The 22,928-nt window shown below is 40.4% G+C and overlaps 1 protein-coding gene and 1 long non-coding RNA gene across 3 annotated transcripts in view; one reads left to right on the forward strand and one right to left on the reverse strand.

Moving 5' to 3' along the window:
• LOC143352547 (uncharacterized) overlaps positions 1 to 22,928 on the reverse strand; it is a 124,016-nt gene that overhangs the window by 18,020 nt on the left and 83,068 nt on the right. The window lies entirely within an intron of this gene.
• LOC143352247 (uncharacterized) lies at positions 8,591 to 11,397 on the forward strand. 2 transcript variants are annotated; one of them, XR_013081883.1, is made up of 5 exons: positions 8,591 to 8,734; positions 9,628 to 9,737; positions 9,807 to 9,837; positions 10,101 to 10,224; positions 10,332 to 11,397. It is a non-coding gene; the product is annotated as an uncharacterized LOC143352247 (long non-coding RNA). The 2 variants fall into 2 exon arrangements; XR_013081882.1 differs by having other exon boundaries at positions 9,628 to 9,837.

Here is a 22,928-nt window from a genome sequence, read left to right on the forward strand (position 1 = left end):
AGATGAAACCGGCGGCGAATGAGGAGTCTAATTTTGCGGCGGAGTTTCTTGCGGATCATGGAAATCTTTTCACGTCCTCGGCACCAGAGAGTACGATTTGCCTAAGAACTTTCGCGCACGGGAGATTTTATCGCTCGCCTCCTTAACACTAAACTTACCGACGCTTCTTGTATACCTATTCCTACCGTGCGTGGTCAAAATGACCGGTGCTTTAACAACGGTATTATTAACACTAAACCTACCACGCGCGGTCAAATGACCGTTTTTGAAATTTCGTTTAGAACTTCTTGTATACAACGTTACTGTATCGCCATCTAACTCATTGACTTGAATGTGGTGAAAATGCATAAATGTAAATAAAACTTTTCGAAACAGAAAAAAATATTTTGTTTACTATCCAATTGGCTAAAATCTCTTTCTATATTATCAATGCAACTTTATAGTTTCAATAATTGTAAAATAAAAGATATGAAACCGGCCATTTGATCGGCAGTGGTAGGATTAGTGTTGAATAAATTTGATAGTTAGGACCTGTGACATGCGAAACGGCTTGCTTGGTCACTGTGGTTAGCAAAGATTTAGTATTATGTTTGTTTCCGTAGGGTGAAGAATAAGCTTGATTCTTTTATCTTGCAAAGAAATATTTAAATTTAGAAGTTAATTTTTATGGTGATTAACCGCCCGAAATTTAGTTATGATACCTGACATGCAAGGGGGTTGGATGGATGGTTGCAAACGGTAGCAAAGTATGAATATTGATTTTGTTTCTGAAGTATGTGGAACGAGGTTACCTTTTTAAGCTTGTGAATAGAAATTCAAATTCAGAAATTAATTTTTATGCTGATACATTAAAGTGCATTAGAAGTTAAGATCTGTGGCATGCAAGAAGGCTGAAAGAACGTCGCCGAGGATAACAGGGTATTAATATTGATTTTGTGTCCTAAATATGAGGAATGAGATTTATTTTTTAACTTGCAAACAGAGAGTCAAACTCGGACAATAATTCATATCCTGATATATTGAAAGCAACAATTTTGGAATCTAATTGTGGATGATCGCCAGTAACAATTAATATTGACATTTTTTTCTAAAAGTATGGAATAACATTTCTATTTTTATGTTAATATTTTGAAAGCAAGGATTTTAGAACCAATTTTAGGGGGTCTCCAGCAGCAGTCGATATTGAAAATTTTTTCTAAAATTATGGAATAAGATTTCTATTTTTATGTTAATATGTTTGAAGCAACAATTTTAGTATCAATTTTAAGGCGCTTACCAGCAACAGTCAATATTGATACCGTTTCCTCTACAGGCTGGAATAAGGTTTCTGTGTTTAGGTTCGAATAAAAATAAGGATTCACGGGATCGTCGAGTTTTCGCGAACAGGGTAATGCTCCCCCTTTTATCTCAGACATTTTGGCACAAAGTACGTGTGGCTTATGCTCCGGTGTAGTGATGCACTCAGCTCCTTTAAAAAAAAAGAGGGTAGCTTGTTGGGGGGTGGGGGAGGGGTGGAAGAAAGCACACCTCAGCGTGTGTCTGAAAAAATAGGCCAAGCCAGCGGAGTCGGTGAACTTTGCTCAGATACTTTGACCGGCATTCAACGAACATCAGCAATCCGAATGGTTTTTTCTTTGAGGAAATAATCCGCTTGCAAAGTGGAGCGGACGTGCCGCGCACGATCTCCATAGATTTTGTGTCGGTGCTTCTATCTTTCAGTCGTCTCCACCTACTAGCTCAATTTCAGCTAGCTAAATTTCAACGAGAAGAATTTCTTAAATTGTTACAATTGCTTAATACTATTTTGACAATTATACCGGCAGGAATCTTCGATTCTGCTTCTTCCACTGTTTAACACGTTGATTGCAATGTTGCCAACATTTTGACGTAGGAATTATTTCCTCTTGGAGACTTGAAAACTCATTTCTGCAGTGATAGATATAGTGTGTTCAATTTTCTTACGGTCTGAGAAATATAAGAGGATTGAAAAAATAATTAATATCATAAATTTTCGCTTCTCAGTTGTTGTTTTATCAAATGAAGTGCTTTGATTTTTGCTTTAGTAACGAATATTTAGATAATTAATTGTACAAATGCAGTATGTGTGTTAATGTAGCTATTATTTCTGCACGCTTAATATGAAAGTTGGTTTGTAGGTTGTTTAATAAAGAGCAGACGTGGTGTTCCCTTATTCGTACCTTCAAATGCACATAAATTTAATAGCGATAAAAATTGTACGCGATAAGAAGAGACGGTCACGAAATAAAGATTTGAGTTTATCAGATAAGATGAAAATAGGGAGTACACGGCGAATAAAAGATCCGTCCACGGAGCCTTGGCTGAAAGGGTCCGTGAAACGAAGGAGACGAGAACAACAGACGTATTATGTTAAAGAAGGAGCCCGGAACAATGAGTGGCAATAACTAAAGGAAAAGGTTTCCCCAGCGTCTCTTATTGTTCTTGTAGCCTGGACGCCGTGCAAACAATTTTTGAGCGACATCGTTCTATTTAAAACGACGGACTGCAACGTGACTCAATTTTTGGTGTTGCATACAATACTTTTGAAACATGTATACATAGTGAAATAAATCAGTCAAACAAAGTACTAAGGCGATAGATCGCAGATTGTACAGGGAAATCTAAAAGTTTCTACGTTTGCTCGTGCAATAAAATAAAATCAGTTTCAAAACAAGTTACGAAGTTATTAAAAAATAGCTGTAGGTTTCACAGGTGTATTTTAAGTCGGTATTTTTAGCAGCGCGACTCTAATTCGCTGATAAATCTCGAAGGTTGAAGGGCATACCGATTAAGCTTATTATTAAATCCCTTCTCTTTCTCCGTGACGGAAAATGCTTCTCGGCGAAATATCAAACACTGCGACCTTCAGTGATAATTGCAATTAGAGACAGCTCACGATCCTGCGGGACAATTTTAAAGCCCTTTGCACTCCTTTGTTGTCGCCGAGACGATGTTTAACAGGTGTTTACAAAATTCCCGAGTGCAAAGTGATTAAACACTAGAACTACCGAGCCATTTTTATGTTACCATAAAAATCCTATGAAATCTGAATAAATTCAATCCTGTTATTATTATAAAGGTAAGTAATGTATTCATCAGTCTCGTTTAGGGCTCGGTAGTAGTTCTAGTGCTAAAAATGAAATTAAACTGTGTCTTCTCTTGAACAGTATACAGTGAATTCTACAATATATGTCAACAACACTTCCGCGACGCTTATCATGCAGGCCTTGGCGACATATGTGCCCATAATTACGAAAGTGGTCTAAGTCGTATATTTCTTGTTTCGAGATATTTAATGAATTGCATTTGAATAAATTAAAAAATATTTTTACATTATGCGACATTTTAATTTATAATTTTATTAGTCTTGATTAATGGAAATTTATTATGAATATGAAATTTTGTGTGAATTTCATACAAAAATGTTGTTTTTAAAGTTTGAACTGACTTAGACCATTTTCAAAATTAACTAAATGTCCTATAAATGACTTAAAGCAATAAAGAACTATGAGTTTTATTTGAAACAATAACTTTAATGAAATAATTCATGAACATTTATTAATTATTTTTAAAAAGTAATCTATTTTTATCATTTCGAGTTTTTAAGATTCTTAACATGTTCCTGAAAAATTGGGGGGATGTATGGTAGTAAACACATAATATCTTTATGTTTTTCTTCCGTTACTGGTCTAGTGGTGGTGTGTAATGGAAGTAATTTAATATTTCCGTATATTTTTGGTCTTCCTCTTTTAGGTAAAAGATCCAAAACGTGGAATTTAGAATCATCTAAAGAAGTTTTATAGAACATTTTATAAGGTTCATTTTTCAAGAATCTCATCCATTGAATTTGCAGCCAAGAGACAGATTCGCCCGCGGTATTTTTTACTCTTCTTGTTATTGACTCTTCTACTGATTTCGTCGAAATAAAATCCGGCTGCGACGTTCGTTTTATCGAAGATGTATTTCTTCTTCTACACTTTTCTATCAATTCATAATAATGCTCAGGGTTGTATAAGTAATTTGCTTTTTTTATTTTCATTTCTATCAACCCAAAATCACGGTCATTCGTGATTCACGATCAAATTTTGACTTAGACCACTTTCATAATTATGGGCACATACAGGGTCATCCGTTTTTAAACGGCCAAACGTCAGCCAGCAATAGAGCACCCCAAATGGAACAACTTTCACCCCTAACACTTTTTTTGATTCGCTCTTGATTTTTAGATAATTGCAAAAACCCGTCATTTTTTGCGTTCACTTAAGATTAAATATATTAGGACTGCAATTATGTATCTTGATGATTTTTCCTTTGTTTGGTTTAAAATAAATAGGGGCATCTTTTTTATTTAGTCAACTTTTTTGTATGACCTTTGGATCTTGGTTTTTTTGACATGGGGCACGCCGTGGAGACTGAATGAAATAACTTCGAATCAAAAGAAGTGTTAGGGGTGAAAGTTGTTCTATTTGGGGTCCTCTATAGCTGGTTGACGTTTCGCCGTTTAAAAACGGATGACCCTGTATATTGAGAAATCACTGTATTTTGCGAAGCTCACAATTTCTCCAAAAGAAACGACTGTTTCGGGAGACAGCGCGTTTACGGTTCAAAAACGGCCCGGCTCCGGGGGAAGTAGGTGTCGAGAGAGGGAGAGAGAGAGAGAGAGAGATATGATCGGTCGGATATCGTGCAGTAAAACGGCTGGGAGATTTTCCGGCGGCTAATAAATTGATTAGGTCCGCTCGAGGCAGTTAACGAGCGTCTCACGGGCACTCGATATCTGTTGCTTCTGACAGGACCTTGACAGGAGCGGGTCTCGAGGAGCCAAAAGTAGATCGATGAATCTTCGACAGAACGATTGAACGTACCTGGGCCGAAGTAACGTTCGTGACCCGCTTTTTTTCCTAGCCGGCACGGCGAAAAAAGGGACTAGCCGCTGAATGAATATATATTCGAGCATCAGGAGAAGAGGGAAAGAGAGAGAGAGAGAGAGAGAGAGAGAGAGAGAGAGAGAGAAAGGGTTCTCTTCTCAGTCCGCTCTGAGCCTCTGTAGCTCCGGGCGAAAATCTTACACGCCACTAATTGCTAGCATTGTCTCCGATGGGAGAGGCAGCGAAGCACCGAAGAGCGAAGCAACTCTTCGTCTTTCTGCCGTTAAATCTTATCCTCGGCCCGTTCGTCTTCGTCCTCCCGTCCCTCGTCTTCGTCTATCCGTTCCCCGTCGAAAATCTCGGTTTCCTGCACGGATAACCGTACCTCCGGCGCACAGAATTCGACTCATCGATCAATCCCCGGCTACGACGCGACGCGACGGGCGAAACGAGACAACAAATTCAACACGCGAGAAAAGACCCGCTTCGTTGCCAGTGCGCTGGTTTTTGCTGGCCCATCCCCAAGCTGAACTACGTGTTCGATAAACTGAGATACATGGCGTGCTCCTTAATCCTGCCGTGTTCTTCTACGGTCTTTTTCGACGCGACTGTACCCTAATTCGTTCCACCCATTAAGTACCAAATTTTTATTTTTAAATCTTGCCTCCTTTTGCTCAAACGTTAAATTCAATATGAAACATTCATTATTTTTATGATCAATTGGAAAAATATCCCAATTTGGAGATGCTGGAACTTGGAATGTATTTAGCTCTTTTTTAAGCCACTCAGTGCAATCCATTTTGCATGATCCCAAACGGGGATCAAGGTGTGCAATGGGTTAATGCTATTCTGTTTTTGTGGTGCTTGTTCATCTTGCAGGAAAGTATCAGGCAATCTAAGAATGTTTAAAATGTTGATATTTTGTTTGCGACACAAGTATATTGTTTACAATGCAACCATATTTTTCGCCGATACCATAGTTCACATTTAGGGAATGCAATCATCTCTTAAAATTAACACATCGCATGCCGACGATCATTTCACAGTTTTTAACACTAAACCTACCAAGCAGGAAACATATAAAATGAAATAATGAAATAAATGCGTAAAACGATGTAATAACGTTCTCAATTTCTCCTAATGTCTTCGCACTTTTTTTTCACTCGTTCGTTCTTGCGATAAATGCATAAAATCCGCGGGTCGAATTATCACAAAATGTTCAGCGCAATTTGGCCATCGTACAAAATCAGAAAACAGGTAGAAAAAGCGTAGGAATGTCTGGTAGAGCGTGTTCGGTATGTTTGCGAAACGGGGCGCGTATCGTCCATAAAGTCGCATAAATAATTAGGCTCGGCGAAATATCGATTACGCGAGAACGCGGATACGCGACGACAGAAGCGACCGACGAATTTTTTTCGTCCGTAATCAACTGCTCTTGACGCGTGTATATCTAACATCGGTTACCTTGACACAGTGGCACAAATGTAAGCGAAGCTACAACCGCTCTCGGCTGACCCAGTTTTGATATCCTCTACTTACCGGTCCTTATTTTACGTTTCCGCGCGCCCTCTCTCTCTCTCTCTCTCTCTCTCTCTCTCTCTCTCTCTTCCTCTCTTCCTTTTCTCTCACACTCTCTCTCTAGCTTTCTCTGATTCGTTGAATCTCTGATTCTCAAACGACACAATGGACTCTGGTGAATTTATCACAAGGAGAATGTAAGATTACCTGCAACGGCGCCTAACCACTCTTAAATTCGTCGGGGCGTGCTGTGGTTCGACAATCCCCAATGCTCTAGCAATATAACTAGCAATGAGTTATTGCTAGTGCAAAGATTTTTCCTCGGTTTCTTTCGGTTAAAAATTGCGAGTCAGAAGAATTATTGAAAACGATAAGTCTGATTGAACGTGGAAAAGTGGATTGCGTTGGATATCGAAAAATTAAAGAATACTTTGCAGTTATAATTTGCAGCTGGGGATGAAATTAATAAGATGATAATACAAATGAAATACATATATCGAAATTAAAGTTGTGTTGAAAAAGAATCATTTTGGGAGATGTTTGACTACCAATATTATATTGTTAAACTGAAATATGTCCTAATAGTTTTTAATTACGTAAATAGGCCTCGTTATACTTCAATTCTACTACTTAAGGCACCCGGTTATTCAATTTATGTTCCACCGAAATAAATCAAATTTTCATCGAATTTTTTCATGTCGTATAATTTTTTATTCTGAACATAATAAAATTACAAAATGCATTTTCTTTAAATGTTTCAGATACTTGAAGTTGTGCTGATTTGTAAATCAAAATTTCAGGTTCGTTGTCTCTTCACTTTCATTTTATGATTTTCGTGTAATTAATAAGAACATACAGGTAAATGCTTATTCATTCTGATCCTTGGGTTTTCCTTTCACGAAAATGGTATTGGGTAATTTGTGTGCGGAATACTCCAAAAATTGATTTTTTCCTGCATGCGAACCACTGCCGTTTGAAACGTATCGAGACATTGCAGTCCCTCTTGAAGAAGACAGTGGAACCTCTTCTTTAATCTCTCAGCTCTCGCTTTAAACTAGTCTTTGTCCGTCATTCGCAAGGTCTGAAACGTGGCTAAAAAGTACGTTACATTTTCCATTTTCAGATCGAAAATGGCGAACGATTTTTTGAACTGCGAGAGAATAACCAAATGGAAATCAATTTTGCCCTACGCCGGCAATTAATAATATCAACTCCAAGTGTAGAAAGAAATTCTTATAAAATTATGTAGCTCAATCTAAGTAGATGGACAATTAGTAATGATTAAGTAATTTTTTATTCCCGAAATGCATCCGCCATTCCCAGCATTCCTCAGCATTGTAGTTTCTCCACTATACCAAAGGTGCCACGAACTCGTTCCATTTGTTCCTTATTTATAAACGCATTTAGCTTAATGGGCACTGGTGTTATAATGGCGCCTAGTTTTCGCGAGCGATGAAATTTTTGACGACACAGCAATAACTGGCAACTTTTTATCGCCGCTACCGGGAATTGTTGCTTTCGGCCGTCGTCGTCACGTATCGCATTAACGATGCAACGCGTTCCCAGACCGACATCTGCGCAACCGAGGTATTATTACTTTCGACAATGGGAGGCGGTAACTTGCAGAAAATTGACTCGAGTTCGTTTATCGCTAATTCGCAAAGTTACGAGATCGGAATTCTTGAGTGGTCATGAATAATTCACACGTCAGAGTCGGCCGGTTGTTGGTGCACCGTGTACGGGTTTCGATTCGTTTGATATACCGTGCCGCGAACGAGACCATCGACGCGGCACCATCTTCACAGTATTATCGCATAGTACAATTTTCTAGTAGAGCATACAACAAGAAATAAAATTACAGTGTTCACAGTACAGTGTGCAACGAAAGTGAAATTAGCGTGCACTACAAAAATGGAACTACAGCATACAGAATACAGAGTGCATAATAGAATCCACAATCAAAATAAAATTACAGTGTTCAGAATACGGTGAACAACAAAAATGAATACTACAGTGTATAATAAAAATAAAACGGTGGAGTACGTAATAGAGTGTGCAATAAAAATGAAATTACAGTGTATATAATAGAATCCACAACAAACATAAAATTACAGTGTGCATAATACGGCGAACAACAAAAATAAATACTACTGGCCGTGTACGTAATGCAGTGTACAATAAAAATGAAATTACAATGTATATAACACAGTATACAGTAAAAATGAAATTGCAATGTACATAACACAGCGGATAACAAAAATAAAATTACTCCTCCGAAGGTCATTTGAAGGTCAACATACTATACACGGATAAATTTATCTTTCTAATAGGTACAACCTCTTTTTCACTGATCAAAATACATCATCTCATTAAAAAAAAAAAAACGAAGATTACTTTGAAAAATCCAAAATTACTACTTGAGGGCTAAATCTTCTCTGTCACATCAACTACCTCGCCAAAGCATTTTTCTTGTAACGTTGAAGACAATGAAAATAATTCAGTTCAAAGTGATAGGTGGCGCACTGTCCGTATATTTCGAAAAACGGACATTTCGTCGATGTTTTTATAAAGTTAGGACCATTCAAAAATTGCAGTGAGCTAACGCTGGTTCGCAGCACAGTGGCCAAGCAGCGTATCCGAGGTTTTCTGCGATTTTCACGTTTCCGGCACGCGGTAACGACGAAGCATGTTCGACGAGCACGACAACTCTGTTCGGCATTATTCGCGCCGCCTGCTGCGGCCATAAATTGCTTTTATTATTATTATTCTTGGGCCGGTACATCGTTAAAATGGAAACGCTCGTACCTCTAAGCCGTGCGTACGCGCCCGCGCATTTTTTCCCCCGGAAATATTCCGTGTAAATATTTTTCGCGAAAATTGCTTCCTACGCTCTTTCGTTTCAATATTGATTTTAGCCGTCCTTGATACTCTAATTTTTCAGTTTTCGGCGTACGGTTTTGAACGTTGTTTGTGGATGATTGCGAGATGGTTGTGTAGATGGAATTACTCGGTTAAACAAATGTTCCTGTTCTACATATTTATGAGTGGCAAGATCAAGCATGTTTAGCGAAGTTCGCGCCGGCCGACGTTTTATTAAAATTCGTTGCAGCGAATTGCAGCCGTGAATAATAAGAGACGACGTTGCGCACGCTAAGGGATCCGGTCATGGTCGGGAAATATCGATACGGGTATTTTAACCGAGGCATTTATGGTTCCTTTCCAGATTTTATCGATCTCCTCGTGGCAAGCGAAATTAGTTTGCGCGAAAAATCATTTCAGCCTCCTTTCGAACAGTCCGAAAGATATGCATCGAGGCTGGATCTGCCGAATGGGGTTGAAATAATCCAAATTTTTTATTCTGCCATTGAGCATCCAAATATTTACCAAATCGATCATCTGCAGGAAGTAGAAAACAAAGAAAATCGATGAAATGGTAAGCATTCATTTTTCAAAAGTTCTATGAATTTCTTTTCGATTCAGTGGTAAGTCTCATTACTGGAATGTGAATTTTGATACAAAATAAAATTTGTAAGATACAGAGAGTAAATAAATATTGTTTTCCGTTTTCAAATACGCTTAACGAGTTGAAAATAATAGAAGAGTATGTTTAAATTCGTCGAATTCGTTTCACTGCTCTGCATTTACTCTACTTATGAAATCCACAATCTCCTAGTTTTGAAAGAAATTTGTTTTCAGCGAAAAATGTGAAGTATCGATCAACTATTTGGATAGGAGAATGCAAGAAAGTTGGTTAATGGATTTGGCCAGTGTGAACAAGTCTGTTATTAAAAAGCAGAAAATAAAACCAAGAAAAATAAAAGTAATCGAACTATTTTCTCTCTCTCTCTCTCTCTCTCTCTCTAATAGGACATTCTATCATCGATTACGAACCAGGTAAACCAGAAATTACATTTTCTACGTCCACAGGTTTCGCAAGAAGCTGATTCCGTGCATCGCATTTTATTCGGAGCGACATTTTACGAAAGGACGGCTTTCAAGCGGCTCTCGAAAACAAGAAACAGTTTGCTAAGCTGAAAAGTATAAAAGAACAGGAGAGCTTCGTTGGCCATTAAATGGCAGAAAATTGTCAATCACAATGCGATGGCCGCGGCTGAATTTGTGTTCCGCAAACTGCCCCGGTGACGGTGGAATATTTCTGCGAAGGATATTTTCTCGGTTTTCCGGGCCGGATCCGCGGACGTTTAAATCGTAACCGAGGGGATCGTTGTCAAATGGGACATTTAATCAGTGAAACGAATCACCTGTCTTGGCACGGGGACTCGGCTGGCGCAGAAAAAGAGAAGACGCACGGTAAATATTTAATCCGCGCGGTTCGTTCCCTGCGGATACTTTTCCGCTGCACTTTACACAGCTCACTACACAAATAGAACCATCTGGAGATAGATCTGGTCGTTTTGTTAACTTCTGCATTTCGCCACCTGAACGTACCGGGGAAATTCTCTTTGTAATTTCCACCTGGTCGATGGAAACGATAAATTAAATGGTATCGCGTTTTACTGCTTCTTTGTTCGTTTGTTTAACCCTCGTGTTGAATGCTGAAATTGTACTATCGTTTTTGTTAACAGTATAGACTTCATAGTTTCAGTGTACATTTGCATCTGGCAAATGCGAGTTCGTTTATAATTGTCCAATAAAGTAGAAATTTATTCTGCTATTCTTCAACGAGCACGTGCGAAAAACTTGGAAGTCGAATCGACAAAGTTTATCATGATTACACCGTGAGTTTTATACATTTAGAACAAAAATTACTGGATCAAATACAAAATGGTAAAAACATTTGAGGAATTTAAAAACGCTGTTGGATTACTTTTCAGCTTGTTAAAGTTATTAAGAATAGGAATAAATGTCTATGGAGCTTGCAATTGATACATACAATTTTCAGTTTGCACAAGAATCCGCAGTCCAATCATAATTATTGTAAAATATCCTCTAAATGTAATTTACTTAATATATTCTATTAAAACTTGATTTTCATGTTAGGCAAAAGCATTGTGTCAATCATACACGACGGAGGTGCCACTCAACGATATAAATGTAAAATAATTAATTTCAATTTTATCCCTCTGACTCTTTACTGCCACATACCACGCACCATTTGTCACACTAGATTGTACAAAATCGTTCACAATTTTTGCAAAGCTCTTAGTTCAATTTTCCATCCGCATGAAACACAGTTCGAGTCGTTGAAACGCGTTCATCTCGCGGTGGAATGAAACACGTGCGAAGGAGCCGCGGTTAGAAATTTAATTTCCAATTTCTCCCGGGAGCGTTCGACTCCCTTCCTTTATTTTCTTTTTTTTCCCCGCTCCCAGTCAATTTTACAATCGACAGACTCCGCCACGCGTTTAAGAATCCGGCCGCTGAATAATTCAGCGCTCGCGTCCGCCACGAACGGTATCGCATACACGGCCGTTGCGTTGCGTTGGGTAAAACGTCCTATCGCGCGGAGTGGCTGCAATTCACCGGATTGCGGCCATAACGTTGTTAAAAGCAGAATTTTCTGCGGCCCCGGAGACCCGGGGGTTGCGCAGCAAATTGCATTTCGGTTGGCTACGCGGAACATTCGAATGTTTAATTTCTCTTACGACCGTTAATTACCTTCTATCTTCAAACCGGCAAAGTCGACGGACAGGATCCCCAGAATATTAACTTTCGGTTGTCATAACTGGGCTGATGGCTGCGGCCCGCCGCGCCGCGCGAGTGGCGAGAAACCACGAAATTCTGACCGAAATATGAAATCGAATATGAGGAATTGCCTGGATGTAATGTTATCGGTTTATCCGGTATCCATGCATGATATTTTTGTAGTTTTAACATTTATATCACAATTCTTTCGAGGTTATGGCAGTCTGAAGTTGGCGATTTTATCGAGGGAATTTTTTGTGGTAAACATTCAGTATATGTGATTTATTTTTTAACAATATTCACACCTCATATATTAGAATATATTCACATATATTAAATTTCTTTTACAAGTGAATATACAAAGTGTTAGATAAAAAAAAGTATCCTACGAAAATGGCTGGTGTTTTTACGCACGATAAGATCCCATAATAAAAAATATAGGTTTCCGTTTGAAAAAACAAAGTTGACCTTCAAATGACCTTGAAAACTGCCCCCCTCTTTCCCCCTCGAAATCCTTGAACACGTGTTTTACAATTTTTTAATTTCTTTCATACTTTTCGAGATATTCGGCTGGAAAGTTTTCAAATGAACACTCTGTATATGTCGCCAAGGCCTGGATGATACACGACGCTGTTGACAAATATCGAGAATTCGCTGTATATTCGTTTATGTAATTGTTCAATTCGATATCGGTAAAATCACAAAAGACAAATTAGTCAGAAACGAATGTGTCTTTGGTTGCAGCGGGTTTCACTCGCCGCGTAAAATTCGCACGGCGCATAAAGATCCGCAGTCTAATTACACGCGTCTTAAAAGTTCGCTTCCGGGTATGCAAGCATTAATTTTGGCCAGGATTTCGGCGATTCTCGCGACTGTCGAAAGCATTCGCGGGAAACTTTCCGTTTGAAACACTGCGAGTCCCGCGAATTGCTCGCGCCAAAGTCGCCGCCCGTTGCAATTGCACCGAAACTGCGAGCCCGGATGCGGATTTGGAGCAGGCGACGATACCGTTGTCGCGATATCAGCCGTTTGTACAAACACAAGCTGCTCGGGGAACTTTTGCTTGATCCCCGCAGGATCTCGAGAATCGAGGAAATTTGAAACGTTCAGGCATTCCTTGTTCCTCGGTCAATTAATTTGCGAAAATTTCAATCTCCCGGAAAGTCCACAGTCTACTTGCTCGAGGATTTAATTAAGCTGCAATCGGCCTCGGTGACGATCGAGTTATTAAATCGACCGAATATGAAATGTTAAACTTGAACGAAATTTGATATTCTATTTCATACGAATCTCGGTGATCAATCCAAAGTGCGTCGGTCATATTGTTATTTAAACCTTGATTATTTTTCGTGGAAATTGCGTTGATTGAACTTCGATATTTGTGGGCGTGCTTAATTGAGATGCTTTTGTCCGTTGATTTTTTTTTTTTAGTGAGGTGTGTGCTTTTTATTGACACTTTTAACGAATATTTATTTTTATTCTTTTTTTTTTTGTTTGTTATTTTCGGTTTTAATCGAGTTTTAATATAAACACTCTACATCACTCTACATCGGTTTAATATAAAATAATATTTGTTGTCTCGAAAGAGGACAGTGTAAATTTTCAGTTGACATGGAAATGGTAAAGGTCAGTTTCCATTCCTCATTCGTAAAAATGAGAGCGAGCGAACCAAAATGTGCGACAGCGGCATTTTGTCGGTCCCGATAAAGAGATTCTCTGTCGAAATTTTCTGGTGGTACGGCGTGCGGTTTTCTGATTAATTGCACAGTGTTTTACGCACAGTGGCTCTCCCCCGGAGCGGAAGTGGCCCTAAAGAATGATTAGCATAGCCAGAAGAAGTTCGTCGTCTGCACCGGTAATCGAGTGGTCTCGATCGATCGGGTCGTCGGTCCCGTCGGTCGGTATACGCGGCTGCAGGAGTGCTGCAGGTTCGTTGCACTTTCGGCCGCATTCGTAAAACTGCATACCACTGCACCATCGGATATCTCTCGTTCCCTCCGCGGAGCTCACCGCGATAATTGAATTTCGTTCTTAACCGGTTCGATCGCCATGGCGTTAAAATAATCCGGAATGTATCACACGTGATAATACGACGAATTACAAAATGGACGGGAACTATACAAGCTTCGCGATATTGTAAAGTAGCGTTACTATATTAACGCAATCTTCGTCCCTGACGCTTTTATACGGAATGCAATTTTGATTAAATGGTGCATGCCTCGGGGCAAACGGAGGGTTACTGAAAATTATATGAAAGTTGCATCAATAATTCTGATCAAACAGATTTTTTATTTTAGGTACTTTTAACTAAAAAGTAAATTGGTATTATGTCCAGAGGCTGTGGATCTACATACAAATTCCAATTTTCGTCGATTGTCTTATGGAAATTAAAATTATGGAAAAATTTGTTGAGCGGATGGTTTCTACTCACAAAATTAGATGGAAAACTGTGTCAACTGTTTGTTAGTTTTGCCTAAATCTACAGCTTGATCATGTCATTCTTAAAATAGAAAGTCTCAGGTTCGTTGAATAAAAATTTCGGATTGTTTATCTAGATGAAAAAGGCCACTTCGGGCTTGAAATACAATACCTACCTGAATTATATAAAAGAAGAGAGATTATCCAAAGGAAGAATTATACTGACATTCCCCAAGATTTTCAAGGAATTAAAATTGGACATCGTCTTTTAAGTTAAATTCAAATATTAATAAGAAATGATTCAGTTAGACCAAGAAACCACAAACCCCGTTCAATCGTCTTAATATTGTTCACATTAAAGTAAATTGAAGCGTCGTCAAGGGCCACAAAACGAGTCCACGTTCGATGAAGTTCTTTGACTCAGTGGGCTTCACTAAAGATGCAAAAGAAGAGACAGAATTACAATGACTCCGTAAAAGCATTTGAACCCCGAATTTCCAATTTTTGGAAAATTGTCTACATTCAAACCTTTGTAATTTTCCAAAAAAAGAACATCGTACAAGAGTAAACCTGCAGTCAATTAAAAAGCTTGAAGCCTCTTTCACAATACATTGCTCAGCTTCTGCGCTCTTTGCAATTTCTAGATGACTGCAAAGAAATTAAAATCGTTTAATACATTCCTAAAAAAAAAAAATCGTTCTTTTGACTGCGTTCTACGCTAATCAATAGTAGAGAATTCTGAACGTGCTGGGAAACGGAATCCTCGCACGCGAGAATCAACCCCATTCGAAAATTCTCGCCCACCGTCACCGTCATCCCCGCGATCATCGACTTTCCATTTGGCAGTGCGTCTCGACAGGACGCCTTGGGGCTCCGAAAGGCAGAGGGCCATAAAACGGGCGAAAACAATGAAAGGAATCACGCGGTTCCAATTTTGTCCCGTGTGTATTCAGGCTGATGGCGCGCGTTGGGGTAGGTCCAGGAGGCAAGAACCGGAACGGAGAGCTGGTTGTCGACGGAGCCGGCCAAAATTCTGAGGTGCACAGCCCGGGGTCGATTAAAATGCAAACAAAACACACCCGGCGAATCCAACGGTTTCCCGGTGCCGAGATAGAATCGGAGAAGAAGAGAAAGCGGGTCCGAGAGACGAGGACGAAGAAAAGAGGCTAAAACGGGGGGTAGGCAGAGGGTGCAAAAAGGGGTTGGCGAGTCTGCCGCGAAGGTGGCCGAGAACGTTGGTATAAGGAAACGGAAGGAAGCAACAAGAGGAAAAGTGGGGTTCGCGAGAGGGTAGGAGAGATAGCTGCTATCTCTCGACGAGTATACGAAAAAAAAAAACGAAGAGAAAAACAGGCGAAATAAAGCCGGCTGGTAGGAGAAAGGGACCCGGGTGCAACGGTGTGCATGTGCGTGTGCCTGTTTCATTCTCTCCTCTTTGTCTTAGGAGAATACCCCTGCATCCCCTGGTTTTTCTTTGTTCCTCCCCTCGTGTCCTTTTCTGCATGCGAGCTGGCGGACTCCGGAACGGTGGGAACTGGCTGGAAGAAAGGAAGAGGGAGAAAAGTGAAGGTGGGTGTTGCACCAGAAAGAGATAGCAACCCTCCGGAGAGGGGTGGATATTCTGGGCAGCTGCCAGATGGCGCATTGCGCCCCAGAACCTCGAGTTTCTAACGTTTGCTGCCAAACACCGAAATTTCTCCCTACCCTCTGCCTTTCCTCCTCCATTCTCTAGCATCCGTTCTCTTCCTCTCTCTCTCTCTCTCTCTCTCTTCGTTCCGTCATCTTCTCCATCCCCTTCGACAGAAGCGGGATTTCACGGTTTTTCACCCAAAATCCGGGCCACTAATGCTAGCCAAGCACGAAGCCCTAAATTTCGGCGGAGCTCCGATCAACGACACCTAGGTCTGTGTCCTAAGCCGAGACTACTTTCGTCTGGATATTTTGTAGATCACTGTGTATCTCGGATGCGACGCTACGTCTCCAGGGAGAATCGATACGAGCAATTACAGAGATTTTTGTCCCGAGACCAAGCCACCGTGTTAATCGACAACAGAATTAAATCTCGGATGTTCTTCGCGACGATCCGACACGGTTTGTTATTTGATTGTGGGAACGGGGATGTTTCGATCAGCGTTTCAACATGGCCTTGGCTGCATAGATCGCTCAGGACAGGCTGTGAACAATTTTTTCGATCGAGACTGTATTAGACTGTGGATTTGACACGTTCAAAATTGAGTAGATGAAATTTAATATTGTAGTTGTAGCTGAAGTTATTTAAGGATGAAATAACGTTCTATACGGTTTCTGTTTCTTCCAATCGACGCAGACAATTTTTATTTTGCATGAAGATCCGGCAGTCTACTTGTAATACTATTTCCAATACTGTTTGTTGAAATAGTTAGGGGAGAGAAGCTTCATGCGACTCTTTTTTTAATGATTCACCTGGAGATGGATACTGCACATTTTTATACCATTGTGTGCAGTATTAATTTATATTAATTTATTCTTGAGTATTTTGCAAGCAATAATAACAATATTCCAAAAATGTTCCAAATTGTAAATACAAACGAAAGACAAGAAATGAAAAGAAATATTCCAAATGTATGCCTTGGTGATCGTATACCTAACCTAACATAACAATGGTGTGAAGTCAACGTTGAACAGGAACTAACACATCAGTAACATTGATCTGCAAATGTTTATGTACAATTGTGTGAAGTACTGACTAAACTAGTTCCAGTTCAGTTACCAAACGAAGTTGTAGCCAGCAGTTATCCTAACAATAGCCAAGAGTTAACACTCCAATAACATTGACCTATAAACATTTACGTAGAATCGTACGAGCTACGCTGTGGTTGAACTAGTCCTAGAAGTCTTACGGTTTATAATACAGCGACTTAAGTCCTTGGAAGTAATGACAATCGTGCTTTGAAGTTTCCCGTGCGTCAGTGAAGTATACATAGTATAGTGAGACAGTAGATATTCCGTGCATTCGGTCGTTGGAAAAAGATAAACAGAGTCGTATACTTCGAGTTGTTGTTATCGTACAGTTTGCGTTCTAAAACTGGAACTTTGTTAATGTCCTCTGTTCATTCAATTTTCGGAAGACTGCTTGCGAAATGGTGGGAAATGAATCGTGTCGAATTGAATAGTATAGTCTGGAGCAGACTATTTTATTTGTGTAATATTTTTCATCAAATTTCCTAACACTCACTTGCAACCAAAAATTGAAATTTCCATATCTCGAATTTTTCATATACGCAAGAACCTCTGAAACAATCGTCGACCTGCAGTTAGTTGGACCAAATAATACAATAATACTTTATTTGTCGTCTTTCACCCGAAATTTTTGAATATGAACACAAAGTACAGTCCCCTTTCACTCTTCCGCATGAATAATAAATAATTTACTATACGGTCTATTGTCTGAGAGGTGTGTGAAAGGACGCATTTCTTGAAAATCAGTTTTCAATTGAACGATCAGAAGCTTCGCGAACTTTGTCTGGTACGTGGGTGTTTCAATCTGAAATTTCTTACGTTCAGTCGACCACGCCACGAGTTAATTCCAAACCCAAGTGAAATAATTGTAAAACACTTTCATAAATATGTTTACAGAGAATTGTACCTTCGTGCGATTACGTTTTACACCAGTGGTGTTCAGTGTCTGCCCGTACGGGCAGCGATATTCTTGCCCTGGGCATACACAGAACGGCGGGCACGAAGCTACGCCCCTGCGGGCAAGGCTGCGTGCATTTGTCGCACGCATTGCCACAACTACGTGGCAAGCTACGTCTGTGCTACGGCCTACCCCCACTCCACTTAATCACTTGCCCGTAGCGGTGCCCGCGAGCATCGCCGGGCGCCATTGCCCGCTAATACGCATGTTGAGCAGTTCTTTTTTACACAATCGCCAATAATTTCTTTGCGTCTTTTCAGGGAGAATATTTGAGTTGTTTACTAGATTTGCAACACATTTCTTATGCAGTTCACACGCTTCCAGTCCCAGAAAAATAATTACAAAATATTCCGACAAATATAGTTGTCGGAAATTCCACCATTGCATAATTCAATGTACAATAGAATCGTTGTGTCTCTCTAGAGCGATTAATTGAATTGTCTGCTTGATTTGCGATAAATTAAAGTGTGCGACCGGGCGCACCGGGTTAATGCAGGAAGGAAGTGGCTCCACGTGTCTACGATTCTTTGCGTCCTATTGATTTCCACGAGAATGAAGCGGAGTACGGTGCTGCGCGGCAAATTTAACGTTATCGCCAAACCGGAGATGCACGTGCCTCTCATTAGAAACTTCGAATGAGGATTTCATTCCCGGATCGCAGAATTAGCATGTTCTACGCACTACATACATCCACACCAGGCTTTATACTAGACAGACAGAGAGAGAGAGAGAGAGAGAGAGAGAGAGAGACTCGTTCTCTATAAATGCTTATCTCCTCTAAAGCTGGAACTATTCAGTGGGATGGCTTTGACACACTCGACGCGACGTCTAATTCCAATAGTATATTTCTACGCACGCTTCATTACGCCCACACTATTTCCGGTTCCTTTGATGTTCGACAGCTGGTTTCCATATCACAAGTTTGCAAATCGTTTCCCGAAATCGTCGATCCAATCAAAGAGCCCGTTCTTCTACGTATTAAGAGGCACATTTATTTAAGAGCCAAGGATAGTCACGTGACTTTTACAGAGTCAGCAGGTCGGTAACTGCTGTATAATTTCCGTTCACAGACTGAAGACCCGTCATGGTCTTGATCCGACGGGTCTTAAGTCTGTGACTAAACTTGTCACATTTTTTGCTCTGTATTATCGATATTATGAATTCTGACGGCAGAAACGTGCTTCAAGTTTTTGGCTTTATTTCACAGAGAATCAAGACAAAATATAGCTCAATTTGTAGCTGGAGATATTTCCTAGCGCGCGCTACTCTCGATTTCGACCAGAAAACTCATCCAATGGCATAAAAATGCTTGGATTCCACGGCATGCACATCGTCAATTTTTGGCCTACTTCTAACGCTTATATTACCAAAGTCTACATAATCTTGTCAGCTCATGATCAGTGCGCGCTAGATTGAACCTTCCTCTTTCGAATGAGCCCTTTCCCAGCGAAAAATATGCTCGTATAAGGACGAAAAGTTGAGGCACGTAAAACCATTTTTCGCCTATTTTTGTCGGTAACGTGGTCACTCTACCTTATCGTGAATTTACGGAGTCTTAGCTCTGTTAGCACTTATTCTAGACCGTGGAGGATTTAATTAGCGATTAGTTTGTATGTTTTCTGGAATTGTCGATGATTATTCATCGAGTGGTTAAGGATTTAATAAAAACACTGCTGCACTATTTTCAACTCGTTCGAACCACTACCTTATAACTAGACGGATTTTATTTCGCGGACTTTTATGTAGAATAAAAATTGTCTGAATTTGTTGTAAGGTACATATGATACGTAGACATATATTTCTGTTTTTATTGGTGTCAACGAGTTGAAAATGGTATTTTTTAAATTCTTTGCTGGTTTTCACTGCTTAATATTCTACCCACTTGTTTTTTGTTGTAAACTCTACTTGTAAGTGATAACAAAACAGTACTCGTACTACGTTTCAACGTTTCGTAATTTATTAAACACAAAGACATTTAATGATGTAAGAACCGATTGAAAATATAGTACAGTAATTTTGAATGGTGCGAAAGTTAAACTTGCAAGATGTTGTAGGATATGTCTGCAGTATTACTTTGCGACACGAATTTTTAATTCGATTCTCGTTCGTAGGTGTCGGATATCGAAAGCTCGTGCACATGGCTCCGATCAATTTCTCCGGGAACGAGTCATGTAACCCCAAGGTCCCGGCCTCATGTTTCTTGTAGGGGAATGGGATCCACGCTTTCGTTTATTTCGCTCGTAAACAGGCTCGCCGGAGATCGCGCAAAGAACTTTGCATTCTAAATCGAATCTCGCCGCGATTCAAAGGAGTTTTTATTTCCCGCGAGTCGAGTTCGAGAGTCTGATAACGCGGGAATCAAGATGCTCGCGATTCAACCGTTCCTCCATCGCGGTAGCGCAGATGAAGACGAGCTCGTGAAAATTTGATTATTTTCTCGGCGAGAACGAGCACTCGGCACCTATGATAGTTTCAGACAAGTGGTGGACGGAAAAAGAAAGAAAAAACGATTCTTGATTCCCGGGTGAACCATTCAAGGATCGTCCGATCGAGAAAGGCTTTTCAGGGACAGGTCAAGATCTTGATCACCTGATAGACTGTCAGCCAGCCATTATTTCTCATTCGCTGCGTAGATTGCTATGGGAATTCATAGCTATTTCCAGCGGAGAGTGACGTATAGTGCCAACCGCGCGAACTACGTGACCCAAACTGCTGGAACCGACAACGGTCATCGAAGGATTGCTATCGATCCGTGATAGTATTTCGGAACGCGAACGCCATCGCGGGTGTCATACTTAAATTGCGGCCCCGCGTATATGTTTTACAGGAATCTCTTCTACTAATTTCCGTTTACACATTTCATTGCAAAGTGAACTATTTCCTCGAAATTCTGCACTGTTCAACACTTTAATCACAAAATCTTCAAAACTAAAATTTACCTGTTTATTTGTTAAAAACTCTATAGTAGTAGTAGTACTAAAATAATTCGTAGTGTAAGGGGTTAAAATAGTTAAAAAATACAGATGGATGCTTACAAAGCTCCTGAATTTGCAATTAATTCAATTTTTATTTTTCATTCCGTACCGCAGTGAACTGTGTGTGCTCCGATGATTGTCGCAGCCCTAACCAACCCCTAAAGTAGCGTGTGGTGTCGGTAGTAGGTCACCCGTTAGATGGATTTAATATGGCTTAGAGGAGAGATGCGTGGAATGCCAGCCGCATTCTCGACTCACCCTCCCTTGAGCATCTTCCAACCCCCCCCCCCCCGTTCTTCCCTTTCTTCTGTCGGCCGAAGGTAAAGGCTGGTGCTTCTGGGAAAGAGGGAGGAAATTGCGCGGGGGAAATACAAAGAAGAAAGGAAGACGGAGAAACGGCGAAACAGGAAGATAAGGGAAAGAGGGGTGCCGTTACGGAGCTCTTTTCTCCTTTCTTACTATTGCTTCATCTTCCAACGCTGTTTATAAACCGGTGTGCGTAGAGAAAGTACCCTGGTGCACCGTCAGAGAGAAAGAGGGAAATTGCGCGGGGAAATGTAAACTGTGTTCAAAACGTTCAGAAACACGTCAAATCGCCACAGATGATAGTTTAGGACCTGGGGTACGAAGAGGGGTTTATTTAATGCATAAACATTGGCTTTTTCGAGTAGCATCAGCTGTGCTCCTTGTTTAGTTTAACGGCGAATTTTTTTTTTTAATGAAATTGTCACCTACATATTTCGGACAATTTTCTGATTAAAATGATACCAAACACGACACGGTTGGGATCGTGATTACTCGTTTAATCCACGATATAGCAGAACCTCGATTATCCGAGCTAATTGGTGGTATGTAAGTGTGCACATTAATGCCACATTAATAAATTCAAATTCACATTAATACCGGTAAATATTTACCAATTTGTACAATGGATCGTGTTGTGTGTGCACTGTTTGTAACGAAGTTGTCAGATATCGGACTATTGGATGATAATTCGGATAATGGAGGTTCCACTAAATTGTTCAGGAACCACGGAAATGTGCTCCGAATCGTATTGTGCTTGGACTCGTGTCAATCGGAAAAATGTCGTGCACATTTTCGTACAAGTTTTGTGAAAAAGTAATAAAAAGCAGAAAAGTCCTATTGAAAAAGTATCCTGTATCTTCCAGCATTCCAGCTCCTAGGCCCCTTGAAAGGCAAACCTAGCAGTACTGGTGATAAATTTTGCACGGATATCGTGCACACACTCTTGAACAAACATCGAGACGGTACTGTAGGTCTAAACAAAGCGCCGGAACTTTCTGAACACACCTTGTACAAAGAAGAAAGGAAGAAAGAGCGAGCGTCGTTCCCCTTTTCCCCTTTCTGCCCATTGCTTCATCTTCCGGGACCGGTGTGTGCGTGAAGACAGTGTGCACCCTGGTACACACTATGAGAGAGAGAGAGAGAGAGAGAGAGAGAGAGAGAGATCTCGAGAGCATCAACCGCAGCCTCCGTAACTGGCGCGGGAGGACTCCTTTAGCGACATTACTGGAAATAACTGGGAGCCTCGGAACATCATTGACGCGTTGTTTCGCCGAGGGGTTTTAATAGAACAAAAATTTATTGCTCCTCCGTGCAACTTCTCGGAAGTTTCGCAACCTCAAAGGACTGAACCTGTCGCGCACCCGTACGTACGGCCGTCTATCGGAATTTGCATTAGCGACACAAGGGGAACCTTTTGTCACGAAGAACACACACACTCTCTCTCTCTCTCTCTCTCTCTGCCCCTCTTTCATGCGACGTGTAAAAGAACTTCTGGAATGTCTG

This window comes from Halictus rubicundus, chromosome 3 (assembly GCF_050948215.1).
Source record: "Halictus rubicundus isolate RS-2024b chromosome 3, iyHalRubi1_principal, whole genome shotgun sequence".
In the NCBI taxonomy this organism is placed as follows: Eukaryota; Metazoa; Arthropoda; class Insecta; order Hymenoptera; family Halictidae; genus Halictus; species Halictus rubicundus.